The following is a 17,763-nucleotide window of genomic DNA, read 5'->3' on the forward strand; positions in this document are numbered from 1 at the left end:
CCAAATCGTCATACTCAGCTGGAATGCGCACGGTGGAAACCTGGTCTGGACTCTCCACCGTTGTCGCACCGATGGAAACCCCTGCCTGAACACTCATCAGACCACCCCTGTAGAGGTCCCTGTTTCCACAAAATCGTAGGATTATGAATAGCTAGCCAGGGAATCCCAAGTACAACTGGAAACGCAGGTGAATCGATAAGGAACAAACTAATTCGCTCCTTGTGATTCCCCTGCGTAATCATCTCCAACGAAATTGTGGCTTTCCTCACCAGCCCAGACCCTAATGGTCGACTATCTAATGAGTGCACGGCAAAAGGGGGGTCTACTTTTACTAACGGAATCCTCAACCTCTGAGCGAGTCCGCGATCTATAAAGTTTCCAGCTGCGCCTGAATCTACCAGTGCCTTATGCTGGAGAGAAGGATTAAGGAAACAAATTAATTAAGGAAACAAATTAATAGGAACATGTGACCAACAGGAAACTCTGGGAGAGTGTGGTGCTTACTCACCTGGGGTGACCGAGGAGTGTTCTGAGTGTTCTCGATTCCCAGATGAATTCCTCCAGCACCGACCAGACGTGTGCCCTCTCCGGCCACAACTGGTACAGGAGGAGCTTCTTCCTCCGATCTCCCTAGACGCGGTCCCTCCTAGCTCCATCGGGATAGGAGCAGGAGGGTCAGGAGGTAGAACTGACAGGACCCTTTCAGAACGTCCGCGAGCAGCTAGCAGATGGTCCAACCGGATCGACAGGTCTATCAGTCCATCCAGGCTAAGTGTAGTATCCCGACAGGCCAGCTCCCTACGGACGTCCTCTCTCAGGCTACATCTGTAATGGTCTATCAGGGCCCTGTCGTTCCACCCTGCTCCAGCGGCCAAGGTCCGGAACTCCAGCGCGAAGTCCTGCGCGCTCCTCGTCCCCAGTCTGAGATGGAACAATCTCTCACCCGCCGCTCGACCTTCTGGAGGGTGATCGAACACGGCCCTGAAACGGCGGGTGAACTCCGGGTAATTGTCCTTCGCTGAGTCGGGCCCGTTCCAGACCGCATTAGCCCACTCCAGGGCTCTACCGGTAAGGCATGTGATGAGGACCCACACTCTCTCCTCTTCCGAGGGAGCCGGCCGAACGGTGGCCAGGTAGAGGTCTAGTTGAAGCAGGAATCCCTGGCATCCCGTCGCTGCTCCATCGTACTCCCTCGGAGGCGTAATGCGCAGAGCGCTGGAACCGGATCCAGATGGGGGAGATGGTAGAGTTGCTGGTGGGAGGGTCGGTGGGGTAGTAGGGAGATCATTCCTCTCCCAACGATCCATCCTCTCCATCATCTGATCCATCGCTGATCCTAGGCGATGGAGGATGGACGTGTGATGAAGGACTCTCTCCTCCATAGTGGGAAGAGGAGTGGTCGCTGCTCCTGCTGACTCCATATCGTGGTGCGGGCTTCTGTTACGATAAATGAGTGAGAAGGTGTGGAGTCAGGCGCAGAGAGCAAAAGATGTGGGAAAAAACATGCTTTAATGTCCCGGAAACATAACATGAACAAAAGTAGGAAAACAAATGATCAGAAATATAAACGGTCAGCGTGAAACCCAAATACAAACAAAAATACACTCAAACAACAAAACAGACAAACAAGCCCGCACGAAACAGAAGCGGGCTAAACAAACTATATATAACCCTACCCTAACAACCAAACAAGAAACAGGTGATACCAATTAGACAAAACTAAAGGAACACAGAACAACGGATCGGCGATAGCTAGTAGACCGGCGACGACGACTGCCGAGCGCCACCCGAACAAGAAGGGGAGTCACCTTCGGTAATATTCGTGACAATATCCACAGTAAAACGACTCCTATATCCAGATAACCTGAAAGGCCGCTCAGCAAGGAAGAAGACACTGCTCCAAAATTGCCATAAAAAAGCCAGACTACGGTTTGCACCTGCACATGGGGACAAAGACCATACTTTTTGGAGAAATGTCCTCCGGTCTGATGAAACTAAATTAGAACTGTTTGGAGGAAAAAGGGGGAGGCTTGCAAGACGAAGAACACCCTCCCAACCATGAAGCACGGGGGTGGCAACATCATGTTGTGGGGGTGCTTTGTTGCAGGAGGGACTAGTACACTTCACAAAATATATGGCATCATGAGGCAGGACAATTATGTGGATATATTGAAGCAACATCTCAAGACATCAGTCAGGAAGTTATAGCTTGGTCGCAAATGGGTCTTCCAAATGTACAATGACCCCTAGCATACTTCCAAAGTTGTGGCAAAATGGCTTAAGGGCAACAAGGTCAAGGTATTAGAGTGGCCATCACAAAGCCCAGACCTCAATCCTATGGAACATTTGTGGGCAGAACTGAAAAAGCATGTGCGAGCAAGGATGCCTACAAACCTGACTCAATTACACCAGCTCTGTCAGGAGGAATGGGTCGAAATTCACCCAACTTATTGTGGGAAGCTTGTGGAAGACTACCTGAAATGTTTGACCCAAGTTAAACAATTTAAAGGCAATGCTACCAAATACTAATTGAGTGTATGTACACTTCTGACCTACTGGGAATGTGATGAAAGAAATAAAAGCTGAAATAAATAATTCTCTACTATTATTCTGACATTTCACATTCTTACAATTAAGTCGTGATCCTAACTGACCTAAATAAAACAGGGCATTTTTACTCGGATTAAATGTCAGGGATTGTGAAAAACTGAGTTTAAATGGATTTGGCTAAGGTGTATGTAAACTTCCAACTTCAACTGTATATAAACTGTATGCTACTGTATTTTGGTCAATGCCACTCCGAAATTGCTCATCCTAAAATTCATACATTTCTTTAATTCCATTCTTTTACTTTTAGATTTGTGTGTATTGTTGTGAATTGTCAGATACTACCGCACTGTTGGAGCTAGGAACACAAGTACTTCACTACACCCACAATAACATCTGCTAAATATGTATATGTGACCAATACCATTTGATTTGATTTCATTTGATTAGATTAGATTTTTGAGGGGGAAAAAATCATGGTCTCCTTTTTGCTTTCTTGAATAAGGCAGTTCCAAAATGCAGGTTTTTCAGCCTAGCTCAGTGCTTCCTGTGGTGGAGGGGCAGCCAGCGGAAAATATCAAGGGTTGCAAAGCAATCACTATTTTGCTTCCCCTGTCCTCTATTCCATGGAGAGGGTGTGTGGTCCAAATCTGGGTTTAAGGATCTCTATTCCAAGTTTAAAAGGATAAATATTCACACGCAACTTCATGGGCCAGAAAAGGTTGAATGCATTGGCCACACTGCCAATCCAGCATGACTTCTGACACGTTCAAAACTGGAAACTTGGAACTGGGAAATCTTAGACTTCAGTGAGTTCAAGACTACTGGGAACTGTCTGGCAGACATATCAGTGTGGATGACGGATCACCACCTCAAGCTGAACCTCGGCAAGACGGAGCTGCTCTTCCTCCCGGGGAAGGACTGCCCGTTCCATGATCTCGCCATCACGGTTGACAACTCCATTGTGTCCTCCTCCCAGAGCGCTAAGAACCTTGGCGTGATCCTGGACAACACCCTGTCGTTCTCAACTAACATCAAGGCGGTGGCCCGTTCCTGTAGGTTCATGCTCTACAACATCCGCAGAGTACGACCCTGCCTCACACAGGAAGCGGCGCAGGTCCTAATCCAGGCACTTGTCATCTCCCGTCTGGATTACTGCAACTCGCTGTTGGCTGGGCTCCCTGCCTGTGCCATTAAACCCCTACAACTCATCCAGAACGCCGCAGCCCGTCTGGTGTTCAACCTTCCCAAGTTCTCTCACGTCACCTCGCTCCTCCGCTCTCTCCACTGGCTTCCAGTTGAAGCTCGCATCCGCTACAAGACCATGGTGCTTGCCTACGGAGCTGTGAGGGGAACGGCACCTCAGTTCTCCAGGCTCTGATCAGGCCCTACACCCAAACAAGGGCACTGCGTTCATCCACCTCTGGCCTGCTCGCCTCCCTACCACTGAGGAAGTACAGTTCCCGCTCAGCCCAGTCAAAACTGTTCGCTGCTCTGGCCCCCCAATGGTGGAACAAACTCCCTCACGACACCAGGACAGCGGAGTCAATCACCACCTTCCGGAGACACCTGAAACCCCACCTCTTTAAGGAATACCTAGGATAGGATAAAGTAATCCTTCTCACCCCCCCCTCCCCTTAAAAGATTTAGAAGCACTATTGTAAAGTGGCTGTTCCACTGGATGTCATAAGGTGAATGCACCAATTTGTAACTCGCTCTGGATAAGAGCGTCTGCTAAATGACTTAAATGTAAATGTAATGTAAATGGAACTTTGAAAAAAATTAGCTCCGACTGTTTTGAACAGTCATCCAACTCGGAATTCCAAATCAGGAACTCTGGCCTCTTTCTAGAGCTCCGACCTGAAGATCGCTGACGTCATGATTCAATATAGTTTTTTTCTCTAAAGTTCCCAGTTGTCTTGAAAGCACCATGAATCCAGGGAATGCCAGGATATCCTCGCCACCTTCCTGTTCAAGTAAGCACAGCACAACAACAACAATTCCAAAAATGTCTTGTATGCTGTTGCATAAATGATGTAATATGCCAGGGAGATATGTATACTGTAGCTAAGAAAGTAATACTAAGTGTATGTTGTATTGTAAGCTGTTAGTAGCCCATGTGCCTCACCCTAATAATTTGATACCTATCCCTCTTATAATTAAGCCTACTGTTCTGACTTTGTGGTGCACATGTAGCCTTTAGCCTGTTTTAGAGAAATGTCAGCATCAAATATTGTAAGAGCTTCCATTGTCTGTTTACATACCCCCTTTATTTATCTCTCGGTTCTGACTTGGTGTATAGGGAAAACACAAAGAACGGCCCATGTTCTGAATTCTGTCGCTGTACATTTCAAAAGTGCTGAACAAATAATTATATTGACTATGTCCGTCTTAGCTCGCTCATTAATGTCTTAATCGAAATTATAGATCGCCTCATTCACTTATGCCATAGTTTGTACATTTCAATTGTTATAGGCCTTTTGCTTATATACAGTACAAGTCAAAAGTTTGGACACACCTACTCATTCTTTGTTCTCTATTTTTACTATTTTCTAAATTGTCAAATAATATTGAAGAGCTCAAAATGATGAAATAATACATGTGGAATCATGTAGTGACCAAAAAAGTGTTAACCAAATCAAAATATATTTTATATTTTATATTCTTTAAAGTAGCCAACCTTTGCCTTGATGACAGCTTTACACATTCTTGGCATTCTCTCAACCAGCTTCACCTGGAATGCATTTCAAATTGTCGTGAAGGAGTTCCCACATATACTGAGCACTTGTTGGCTGCTTTTCCTTCACTCTGCAGTCCAACTCATCCCAAACGGGTTGCAGGTCGGGTGATTGTGGAAGCCAGGTCATCTGAGACAGCACTCCATCACTCTCCTTCTTGGTCAAATAGCCTTTATACAGCCTGGAGGTGTGTTGGTTCATTGTCCTGTTGAAAAACAAATGATAGTCCTACTAAGCGCAAACCTGATGGGATGGTGTATCGCTGCAGACTGCTGTGGTAGCCATGCTGGTTAACTGTGCCTTGAATTCTAAATAAATCACTGACAGTGTCCCCAGCAAAGCACCCCCACACTATCAAACCTCTTCCTCCTGTCACGCCCTGGCCATAGAGAGGCTTTTATTCTCTATTTTGGTTAAGCCAGGGTGTGACTAGGGTGGGCATTCTATGTTCATTTTCTATGTTTTATATTTCTTTGTTGTTTGGCTGGATGTGGTTCTCAATCAGAGGCAGCTGTCTATCATTGTCTCTGATTGAGAACCATACTTAGGTAGCCTTTTCCCACTGGGTTTTTGTGGGTAGTTGTTTTCTGTTTTTGTGTCTGCACCAGACAGAACTGTTTCGGTCATTCTCTTTGTTGTTCAGTTCAAATAAAAAAGATGAACACGTACCACGCTGCACCTTGGTCCTCACCTTCTTCCACCAACAGCTGTTGCACCTCCATGCTTCACGGTGGGAACCACACATGTGGAGATCCTCCTTTCACCTACTCTGCATCTTACAAAGACACGTCGGTTGGAAACAAAAATCTAAAATTTGGACTCATCAAACCAAGGACAGATTTCCATTGCTAATGTCCATTGCTCATGTTTCTTGGCCCAAGCAAGACTCTTCTTTTTATTGGTCTCCTTTAGTAGTGGTTTCTTTGCAGCAATTTGACTGTGAAGGCATGATACACACAGCCTCGTCTGAACAGTTGATGTTGAGATGTGTCTGTTACTTGCACTCTGTGACGCATTTATTTGGGCTGTAATGTCTGAGGCTGGTAACTCTAATGAACTTATCCTCTTCAAGAGAAGTAACTCTGGTTCTTCCTTTCCTGTGGCGGTCCTCATGAGAGCCAGTTTCATCATAGCGCTTGATAGTTTTGCGACTGCGCTTGAAGAAACTTTCAACGTTATTTTTTTTGTTTGTTTTAATTTGTTGAGTTTTTACCCCTTTTTCTCCCCAATTTCGTGGTGTCCAATTGTTGCAGTAGCTACTATCTTGTCTCATCGCTACAACTCCCGTACGGGCTCAGGAGAGACAAAGGTTGAAAGTCATGCGTCCTCCGATACACAACCCAACCTAGCTGCACTGCTTCTTAACATAGTGCGCATCCTACCCGGACGCATCCTACCCGGACCAATCCTACCAGCCGCACCAATTTGTCGGAGGAAACACTGTGCACCTGGCAACCTTGGTTAGCGCGCACTGCGCCCGGCCCGCCACAGGAGTCGCTGGTGCGCGATGAGACAAGGACATCCCTACCGACCAAGCCCTCCCTAACCCGGACGACGCTAGGCCAATTGTACGTCGCCCCTTTCAAAGTTATTGAAATGTTCCGCACTGACCTTCATGTCTTAAAGTAATGATGGACTGTTGTTTCTCTTTGCTTATTTGACGTGTTCTTGCCGTAATATGGACTTGGTATTTTACCAAATAGGGCTATCTTCTGTATACCACCCCTACCTGTCACACCCTGATCTGTTTCACCTGTCTTTGTGCTTGCCTCCACTCCACCCTGATCTGTTTCACCTGTCTTTGTGCTTGTCGCCACCCCCCTCCAGGTCTCGCCCATCTTCCCCATTATCCCCAGTGTATATTTACCTGTGTTCTCTGGTTGTCCGTTGCCAGTTTGTCTTGTCAAGCATACCCGTGTGTTTTTCCATGGTCCTGTATTTCCAAGTCTGTTTACTAGCTCTCCCTGTTCCAACCTGTTCTGCCTGCTTTGACACTGAGCTCACTTGCCTCACCATTCAGCCTGCTCTGACCTCGAGCCTGCCTGCTCCCCTGTACCTTTCGGACTCTGACCTGGTTAATTAACTTCTGCCTGTCCCTTGTATTTTAATCAATATCAGAGACTAGAACCATCTGCCTCCTGTGTACGCATCTGGGTCTCGCCCTGTGCCATTATCGTACGAACTGGCCATGACTGACCCAGCAGACTCGGACCAGCCACCATTGAAAAACATGAAGAGCTACTTCAGAGCCTTATGGAAGGTCTCCATACGCTGTTGGGTACATCATGACCAGGGTTTCAAGACGTTGCTAGAATAATTCTGTGGACTATCGATCAGGCAGCATGCCACAACGGAGACCTCCCAGACTCAGTAATTCCCCTGCCAGTGATTTTGTACAGCCTACCCCGGCTTCCTGAAAATCTTGCTTACTTTCTCCTGAGCTCTATTTTGGGGGTCCTGTAACCTGCCGGGCGTTTCTTTCCCAGTGCTCCCTCATCTTTGAGTTGCAGCCCTCTTTGTTCCCTTCATCCCGTTTGAGAATAGCCTATCATATAACGCTAATGTCTGGTAGGGCGCTCTCCTGGGCTATGGCGGCTTGGAGAGGTGGCCCAAAAGCTACTTCGATTACGTCAATAACCCCGTAGTGTGGCAGACTACGCAGTAGACTTGGAACCCGGATACTCTGTTTGATACATTTCTTCATGGACTATCTGAGGAGATTAAAGATGAGCTCGCAACTCGGGAGTTACCCCTGGACATCGACTTCCTCATGGCCTTAACAATAAGGATCGATGTACGGGAGTGCAGGAGGGAGAGGAGGTCTGTTTTCGGCCACACTCGTTCGTCCAAGGCTGCTCGTTCGCCCGCGAAGAACCCCAGAAGTCCCTGATGCCTGCATTTCCGAGACGATTCGAAGGTACCGGACAACCCTCGGGAATCATCGGGAACGAGTGACTCGTTTTCTACTGTGCCTACGCAACGGGGCAGAGCTAGGTTGTCACCTCAGGAACGGCTACAGAGGCTTAACTCCAACAGTTGCCTGTATTGTGGTGCAACAGGACATTGCAATTCCACCTGTTCACGATGGTCGGAAACATTATGTACCAAAAAAAGTTAAGATCAGCGCAAAAAAACATAATTGGTCAGGAGCCTGTAAGACAGCTGCTATTCATTGCAGTGTCATTCTCACAAAACATATATCAAATATGTATATAAAAAAATATATCAACAATGTTTTGTGGTGGTTATATTTGGGCTCGTGCACCATACCTGTAGCTTATAAAATAACAACACTTTATAACACTTCTACTTGGCATATCATCAAATATTAGACCCATAACTGTGACAAAGTACAGGGATTTTCAACCTGGAATAGGGGTAGATGTAAAATAGTACATGTAAATCTGTCTCCCTCCATTTAGTATGCAATGTTACATTTCGTATTGGTATGTATTCATTTGTGGATATCCATCGTCCATTTCATATGATATGTTACAATTTACAAATCGTAAGATATGATACTAATTACAATTTGTTGTGGCTAATGTTGGCTAGGTGGCTAATGCTAACGTTAGCTAGGTGGCTAAAGTTATTTAGGCTAGGGGTTAAGGTTAGGTTGGGAGTTAGGTTAATAGAGTTAAGGTTAGGGGAAGGGTTAGCTAACATGCCAAGTAGCTAAAAAGTAGTAAGTAGTTGCTAATTAGCTAAAAAGCTATATTTCCCCATGATGATATTGGAACGTGCAACCTTTAGGTTGCTAGACATTTGCATTATAAGCCCAACTATCCACCCCGTCTAACCACCCTCCTTTCATTTTTGCCTTAAGTAACCTTTTGTCCTATGTAAAAATACCAAACGTAACATTTCATACTAATTTCAGTGTCCTGGATTTACGTTTAGTATGTTACGTCTAGTCTAAGAGCCGGCTGCAGATTTTATCCCTAAAAATAGAAAAGGGGTAGTGGTTGGGTGTAAAAATAGATTTGACACAGAGGGGTTTTCACAGTACAGGGCATTGAGTAGGTACAGACAGGGTGGGGAGGAAACGGGAAGGAGGGGGCGCGCGAGCTTCGATGCCGTCATTACAAGACTCTACCCTTGAAAAATGGTGACTTGTGTCTAAAATAACACTTAAATTCAAGCCAGGGAGTGAGGTTTCGTTCTAGACGGACTAACGGCTCTTTCTTTCATTTGACGTAAGCAAAGGCAGAGCTTGCCACTGTTCTCATCAGCCTCTCTGGGCCCTGCTGATGACGCGCTCGCGCGCGAGAACCTGGAAGGTTTTTTATCGACTCACTAGAGAATTCAACAGTTGTGTAAAGTAAAAATACGTTAATGTACTAAGAAGTGTTTTTGGGTATCTGCACTTTACTTTACTATTCATATGTTTTACAATTTATACTTTTAATCATCTACATTCCTAAAGAAATAATGTACTTTTTACTCCTTACATTTTCCATGACATCCAAAAGTACTGGTTACATTTTGAATGCTTAGTAGGACAGGAAAATGGTCTAATTCATGCACTTATCAAGAGAACATCCCTGGTCCTCCCTACTGCCTCTGATCTTGTGACTCACTAAACACAAATGATTTCTTAAATTATGTCTGAGTGTTGAACTGTGCCCCTGGCAATCCATTCATTTTTAAAAAAATAAATAAAATCATGTCTGGTTTGCTTAATATAAGACATTTTAAATGATTGATACTTAAGTGCATTTAAAACCAAATACTTTTAGACTTTTATTCAAGTAGTATTTTACTGGGTGACTCACTTTTACTTGAGTAATTATAAAAAAAAGGGAATCTTTACTTTTACTCAAGTATGAAAATTGTGTACTTTTTCCAGCACTGGAACTCATGCGTTTTTATATATGGAAACATTGTAAAGAATGTTAGTGTGAACAGTGAGAGAGAAAGTCAGGGAGAAAGTCACAGAGAAAAAGGGGAGCTTTCAGTGGGCTACTGTTAGGCCTACTCATAATGCATCATATCAGGCCCATACAGGATTGCAGAAAAAGTACCAGAAAAAGTCTGGAGATCAAGGCAAGGGTTATATGCACAAAAACAGCATCTTGCATTTTATTGCATACCCTTATTTCACATGTAAAGAAGGAATAATACATGTATATTGCCTATTGTAATACATGTGTAATCAAATATTTATATTTATTGCCCTGAAGTTTGTAGACCTTTAAAAAAAGTACCTGGTAGGGTAACAGTTGAATACCCCTGCTATAGATCAATACACGCCATTATCCATTGTTTCATAAATGCAGGGTTGGGTAGGTTACTTTCTAAATGTAATCAATTAGTTATTAGTGACCTGTTCCAACATGTTTAGCAGTAACGTAACTTTTGGAATATCCGAACTCGGTAATGTAATCTGATTACTTTCCTCCTTCTCCTTAAGAGTCATTAGGAGAAGACAAAAATAATCCAAATACATGTGGTGTGTTATCATAGTAGTCTCTGACTTGTGGTCAGACTGGCTCAGGTGCAACAAACTTAAACTTGCACTGTTTTTCATTGCTGAATTAAATGTCATTGACAAAACAGAAAGTTGTCATAATGTATTTTCTTCCCACAAGCATCCTTTCTGAATTTACACGTTTTCCTTTAGTTTTTCTAAAGTATATGTAATCTGATTACATTATTTTTGCTTATTACGTTACAGTTTTGTTATCAGATTACATGTAACTGATTAAATGTAATCAGTTACTCCGCAACCCTGCATTGACTTCTGTGCCAAGTGTTAACAACTAACCAACCATTATACAAGGTTGACATTATCAATACATGTAATAAAACGTTTTGGTAACATTAGGGCTTCCTGCTTCAAACTGTTGAATGTCAACGTGCAAAACATTTCTAGGTAGTTTTTTTTATTTGAAGGTTTTATTCTTCACTTTGCCAATTCCACTTAATAGGTGTACAGCACACATTATCAAGGTATACATTACACAGACCCTGGTTAATGAAATTAACTTATTTTGGGCACGGTTCCAAGCGGGACATCTGGTGGATGGGGTTACTAATGTAGACTACTAAGAGCTGTAACTGCTTTCCTAGTCCTGGAGCCAAGTACAATTGTGGCCAAAGATATTGGCACCCTAGCACTTTTTTTCAAGTAACTTACAATTTTCCCTTAAAATAAGTTTAAATTTACCCAAGTATTTGGTTCCCACAACTCTTGATTTTACTGTTAATATTACAGAACCTTTTTAAATGTTTTATTCGGAACTTACTACATCCATTTAAATCAGAAAATAAACAGAAGGGCCTCCCGAGTGGCGCAGCAGTCTAAGGCACTGCATCACGGTGTTAGAGGCGTCACTACAGACCCGGGTTTGATTCTGGGCTGTATCACAATCGGCTGTGATTGGGAGTCTCACAGGGCGGCGCACAATTGGCCCAGCGTTGTCTGGGTTAGGGGAGGGTTTGACCAAGGGAGAGGCTTTATTTGGCTCATTGCGTTCTAGTGACTCCTTGTATTTTTTATTTATTTTGGGGGTGGATCAACTTTAATATTGCAGATAGATTGTTGCTTCCATCAATGTTATTGTCTGCATGATTTCCAATCCACCATATATTTTGGGGGTAAATAAATATAAATAAAATATATATATATACCCACATATATACATACATACACACTTGTTTTTATATACCTTCCTTTATTATTCCCTGCAAACCCTACCACCGCTCCCCCAATTGGAGTAAACTAATAAACAATAACACTTGGGCTTCTACTTCTAGCTTATAAGTACTATACACATTTTACATACACAAATTAAATGACAATAGTCATATTTTGCTTGTTTTTCGTCCTGGTCTTCCTCTATTTCTGATGTCCATCCTTCTATTTGCCATATATTTTTGCCATATATTTGTTATTTCACAAAAGTTCTGAACCTATATACATTTTACAGACCCATATGTTTTACATTTGTTATCTTGTCATTATTAGACCCACCCTTCAGCTCCATTCAAAATCGACACTCCACCTTTCATTTCCTCTTCGTTTTGTCTTGTTTTCCCGTACACCTGGTTCACATTCCCTCATCAGACGAAATGTATATTACCCTCTGTTTCCCCGATGTCTGTGTGTGGAATTGTTCTTTGTGCAGGGTGTTACGCTATAGGCTGTCTTGCGCTAGGTTTGTTTCAAACCTAGGTTTGTTTGTTTTGTTTAATCCGGTTGTGCTTTGTGCTGCCTCGCCTGTGCCTTTGGGCAAGGGTGTATATTAAAGTTTTCCTGTTATCACCCATCTCTGCTCTCCTACGTCTGACTTCCCGGCAACCAGTTATTCACCCCGTTACAGAATTCCACACAATCAATGGAGTCAGCAGAAGCGGGTACCATTGTGGGGGTAGAGGAGCACGTCCGGACGTTCAGACACGTTTCCATCTCCCAGCACCACTGCTCCGGTGCCTATGGAGCTGGGGGGTTCTGCGCTCAGGGAGGCCGGAGGGGGGGGCCTTCGAGGCAGCAGGCAGAGCGCTCTGGCATTGCCCACCTGTTTTTGCAAGCCAACTTTCCTGAGTTTTCCCCGCATTCCCAGCATAAGGAGCTCGTCGATTCAGGCACGACTGGGAATTTTATCGACAGAGCATTCGCCCATAGTTTAGGGATCCCCATTGTTCGAGTGGTTATGCCCTTTCCAGTTCACACGTTTGACAGTCGACCATTAGGGTCCGGCTTTATCATGGAGGCCACCACACCTTTGGTCATGGTGACGCAGGGGGTCACAGGGAGAGATTCAGTCTCTTCCTCATTGATTCTCCTGCATTTCCCATGGTGCTAGGCCTTCCCTGGTTAGCCTGTCATGACCTCACGGTTTCATGGCAACGGAGGGCTCTCACGGGGTGGTCGTGAGAGTGCTCGGGGAGGTGTTTGGGGGTTTCCATTGGTGCGACTATGGTGGAAAGTCCAGTCCAGGTCTCCACCGTGCGCATTCCCCCCGATTATTCCGATTTGGCCTCGCCTTCTCTTTAAAGAAGGCAACTCAATTACCACCCCATCATCGGGGGGATTGTGCGATAAACCCTCAGGTAGATGCCACACTTCCCAGGAGTCACGTGTATCCCCTGTCACAGACGGAGACGGCGGCTATGGAGACATATGTCTCCGAATCTCTGCGTCAGGGGTACATTCGGTCCTCCACTTCACCCGCCTCTTCAAGTTTTTTTTGTGAAGAAGAAGGAGGGAGGTCTGCGCCCGTGTATTGACTATCGAGCCCTTAACCAGATCACTGTGAAGTACAGTTACCCGCTACCTCTCATAGCCACAGCGATTGAGTCCATGCACAGGGCGCGCTTCTTCACTAAACTAGATCTCAGGAGCGCTTGCAACCTGGTGCGTATCCGGTAGGGAGACGAGTGGAAGACAGTGTTCAGTACCAACTCAGGGCATTATGAGTACCTCGTCATGCCATACGGGTTCATGAATGCTCTGTCAATCTTCCAAGCCTTTATGGACAAGATTTTCAGAGACCTGCACGGGCAGGGTGTCGTGGTGTATATTGATGACATTCTGATATACTCCGCTGCACGCGTCGAGCATGTGTCCTTGGTGCACAAGGTGCTTGGTCGACTGTTGGAGCATGACCTGTATGTTAAGGCTGAGAAATGCATGTTCTTCCAACAGTCCGTCACCTTCCCAGGATACCGCATTTCCACCTCAGGGGTGGAGATGGAGAGTGACCGCATTTCAGCCGTGGGTAATTGGCCGACTCCCACCACTGTAAAGGAGGTGCTGCATTTTTTAGGGTTTGCCAATTACTACCGGAGGTTTATCCGGGGTTTTGGTCAGGTAGCGGCTCCCATTACCTCACTGCTGAAGGGGGCCCGGTGCGTTTGCAGTGGTCGGCTGAGGCGGACATGGCTTTTGGTCACCTAAGGGCACTGTTTACCTCGGCTCCCGTGCTGGCCCATCCGGATCCCTCTTTGGCATTCATGGTGGAGGTGGACGAGTCCGAGGCTGGGATAGGAGCCGTGCTCTCTTAGCGCTTGGGTACGCCACCGAAGCTCCGCCCCTGTGCCTTCTTCTCAAAGAAGCTCAGCCCGGTGGAGTGAAACTATGATGTGGGGTACCGGGAGCTGTTGCCTGTGGTCAAGGCGTTGAAGGTGTGGAGACATTGGCTTGAGGGGGCTCAACACCCTTTTGTCATCTAGACTGACCACCGCAACCTGGAGTACATCCAGGCAGCGAGGAGACTGAATCCTCGTCAGGCAAGGTGGGCCATGTTTTGTTTTCACCCTTTCTTTCAGACCAGGTTCCCAGAATGTTAAGGCAGACGCACTGTCCCGGCTGTATGACACAGAGGAGCGGCTCATGGATCCTTACCATACTCCCGGCCTCCTGCCTGGTGGCGCCGGTAGTATGGGAGCTGGAAGCGGACATTGAGCGGGCATTACGTGCAGAGCCCGCTCTCCTCCAGTCTCCCGCTGGCCGTCTGTACGTTCCATCTGCTGTCCGTGATCTATTGGGCCCACACGTCAGCCTCTTCTGGTCATCCAGGCATCGATCGGACGGTGCGCTGTCTGAGTGGGAAGTACTGGTGGTCCACCTCGTCAAAGGACATGAGGGTTTACGTTTCCTCCTGCTCGGTGTGCGTCCAGTGTAAGGCTCCTAGGCACCTGCCCACAGGTAAGCTACACCCCTTACCCGTTCCACAACGGCCTCTGTCGGTCGATTTCCTCACCAATCTTCCCCCCTCACAGGGTAACACCACTATCCTGGTCGAAGTTAACCTGTTTTCCAAATCCTGCCATCTCTTCCCTCTGCCCAGTCTCCCTACAGCCCTACAGACTGCGGAGGCCTTGTTTACACATACATGTCTTCCGGCACTACAGGGTGCCTGAGGATATAGTGCCTGATCGGGGTCCCATGAGGGCGTTCATGGAACATCTGGGGGCCTCGATCAGCCTTACCTCAGGTTTTCACCCCGAGAGTAATGTGCAGTTGGAGAGAGTGAACCAGGATGTGGGTAGGTTTCTGTGGTCTTATTGTCAGGACCGGCCGGGGGAGTGGGCGACGTTCGTGCCCTGGGCCGAGATGGAACTCGCTCCGCCACTCCTCCACTAACCTCTCGCCCTGGGGCGGCAGCGTAGCCTAGTGGTTAGAGCGTTGGACTAGTAACCGGAAGGTTGTGAGTTCAAACCCCCGAGCTGACAAGGTACAAATCTGTCATTCTGCCAGGCCGTCATTGAAAATAAGAATGTGTTCTTAACTGACTTGCCTGGTTAAATAAAGGTAAAATTAAATTAAATTAAAAATTCCAGTGCGTACTGGGGTACCAGCCGGTTCTGGCGCATTGGCATCAGAGTCAGACCGAGGCTCCTGTGGTGGATGACTGGTTCAGGCGCGTGGAGGATACCTGGGACGCCGCCCATGTTCACCTCCAGCGGGCCATGCTGCACCAGAAGGCCAGCGCAGACCGTCACTGCAGTGAGAGGGTCTGGCTCTCGACCCGAAACCTGCCCCTCCACCTGCCCTGCCGGAAGCTGGGGCTGCGGTTTGTGTGGCCATTTAAAGTTGTGAGGAGACTGAATGAGGTTAGTTACTGGTTACAGCTTCCCCCCGATTACCATATTAACCCCTCGTTCCATATGTCTCTCCTCAGGCCGGTGGTGGCTGGCCCGCTCCAGGAGTCTGAAGTGCGGGAGGTTCCTCCGCCCCCTTTGGACATCGAGGGGCCCCGGCGTACTCCGTTCGCTCCATACTGGATTCGAGGGATCGGGCGAGGGTCCTTCAGTACCTCGTGGACTGGGAGGGGTAGGGTCTGGAGGAGAGATGCTGGGTTCCCGGTGGAGGACGTTTTGGACCCTTCTATGCTGTGGGAGTTCCACCATCTTCGTCCGGATCGCCCTGCACCTCGCCCCCCGGGTCGTCCCCGGGGCCGGTGTCGGCGCGGTCAGGGGGGGGAAGTTTCAAACCTAGGTTTGTTTGTTTTGTTTAATCTGCTTCATGTTACTGTGGTTGTGCTTTGTGCTGCCTCGCCTGTGCCTTTGGGCCAGGGTGTATATTGAAGTTCTCCTGTTATCACCCATTTCTGCTCTCCTGCACCTGACTTCCCGGCAACCAGTTACTCACCCCGTTACACATATTGGATTTCTATTTGCCATATATTTTAAAGCTGTGATGCTTCACAAAAGTACTGAACCTTTCTATTCTCATAGTTTCTACAGATTGTAAAATAATTTATATTATTGATCGATTGACTATGACTTTTCAAATCACCCAGTATTGATATCTGCAGCGTTAGCTCCAGGTAAATGTTGCGATTCTTCAGCCTTCCCTGGACCTGTGAACAAAAATGAGCTACATATGGACAGTACCAAAATAAATGATCTAATGACTCTGCCTCCTCGCAGCAAAATCTTCAGAGCTGGGAAGATTGTATCCCCCATATATATAACATTCTATTAGTTTCAATAATTTTGTATAATAATTTCAATTGAAAAATTATGTTTTGAATCTGGTGTCATTTTGTGTGTCAATTCATAAACCACGTGCCATGGAATCGGTACATCAGAAATATCTTCCTGCCCCTTTGTACTGGTAGTTTGGCCCACTCCTCTTGTGCAAACTGCTCCAGTTCTCCCAGAATAGAAGGGGTCCTTCTCCCAACTGCTGTTTTCAGATTTCTCCAAGTTTTAAATGGGATTTAGATCTGGACTCATTGCTGGCCACTTCAGAACAGTCCAGTGTTTTGTCTTGAACCCATCCTGGGTACTTTTTGAAGTGTGTTTTGGGGTTATTGTCCTGCTGGAAGACCCAGGACCTTTGACAGAGATCCAGCTTTTTGACACTGGGTCCAACATTGGGTCCAACATTGCACTCCAAAATACCTTGGTATTCTCCTGATTTCATGATGCCATGCACACGTTCAAGGAACCCAATACCAGAGGCAGCAAAGCAACCCCAAAACATCACTGAACCTCCTCCACGTTTGACTGTAGGGAAGTTGTTATTTTATCTGAAGGCTTCATTTTGTTTTCTGTGAACAAAGAGATGGTGTGCTTTACCAAAAAGCTCTATTTTGGTCTCATCTCATCAAGATTTTGGCATGTTGAGGTGTGTTTTGGCTTGATGGGCTCCCAAATAATTTAGGAGCTCTTTTCAGCCGGTACAGGAAGCTGCCTTCTTTCCTGTTAAGTCTATCCCGTGATTGGTCTGTGAGCTGAGGAGTATTTCCATGGCATAAGCATACTTCTGGATAGATAACATGGCCTGGAGCACAAAGAACAACAACCCAGCCCAATGTGGGGAATATAGGACTATTGTGATAAGGGAACTACTCTAGTGGGTAGACGCCTTCTAGTGTTAATCTATGTAGGCTGGCGGTTTTTTCCCATAGGAATGAAAGGCCACAAGGGAATGCATTAAAAGTACATTATAAATGTTAAATCTCACACACACACACACACACACACACACACACACACACACACACACACACACACACACACA

General features: G+C 46.1%; 1 long non-coding RNA gene across 1 annotated transcript in view; it reads left to right on the plus strand.

Annotated features, from left to right (window-relative positions):
* The window catches only part of LOC127906742 (uncharacterized), a 23,113-nt gene extending 6,106 nt beyond the window's left edge, over positions 1–17,007 (plus strand). Inside the window, exon 3 of the long non-coding RNA XR_008062738.1 lies at positions 15,914–17,007. This is a non-coding gene — a long non-coding RNA (uncharacterized LOC127906742). The remainder of the gene's footprint in view (positions 1–15,913) is intronic.
* Positions 17,008–17,763: the final 756 nt, after the last annotated feature.

The sequence above is a fragment of the Oncorhynchus keta genome, chromosome 13, assembly GCF_023373465.1.
Source record: "Oncorhynchus keta strain PuntledgeMale-10-30-2019 chromosome 13, Oket_V2, whole genome shotgun sequence".
NCBI classification, from domain to species: Eukaryota; Metazoa; Chordata; class Actinopteri; order Salmoniformes; family Salmonidae; genus Oncorhynchus; species Oncorhynchus keta.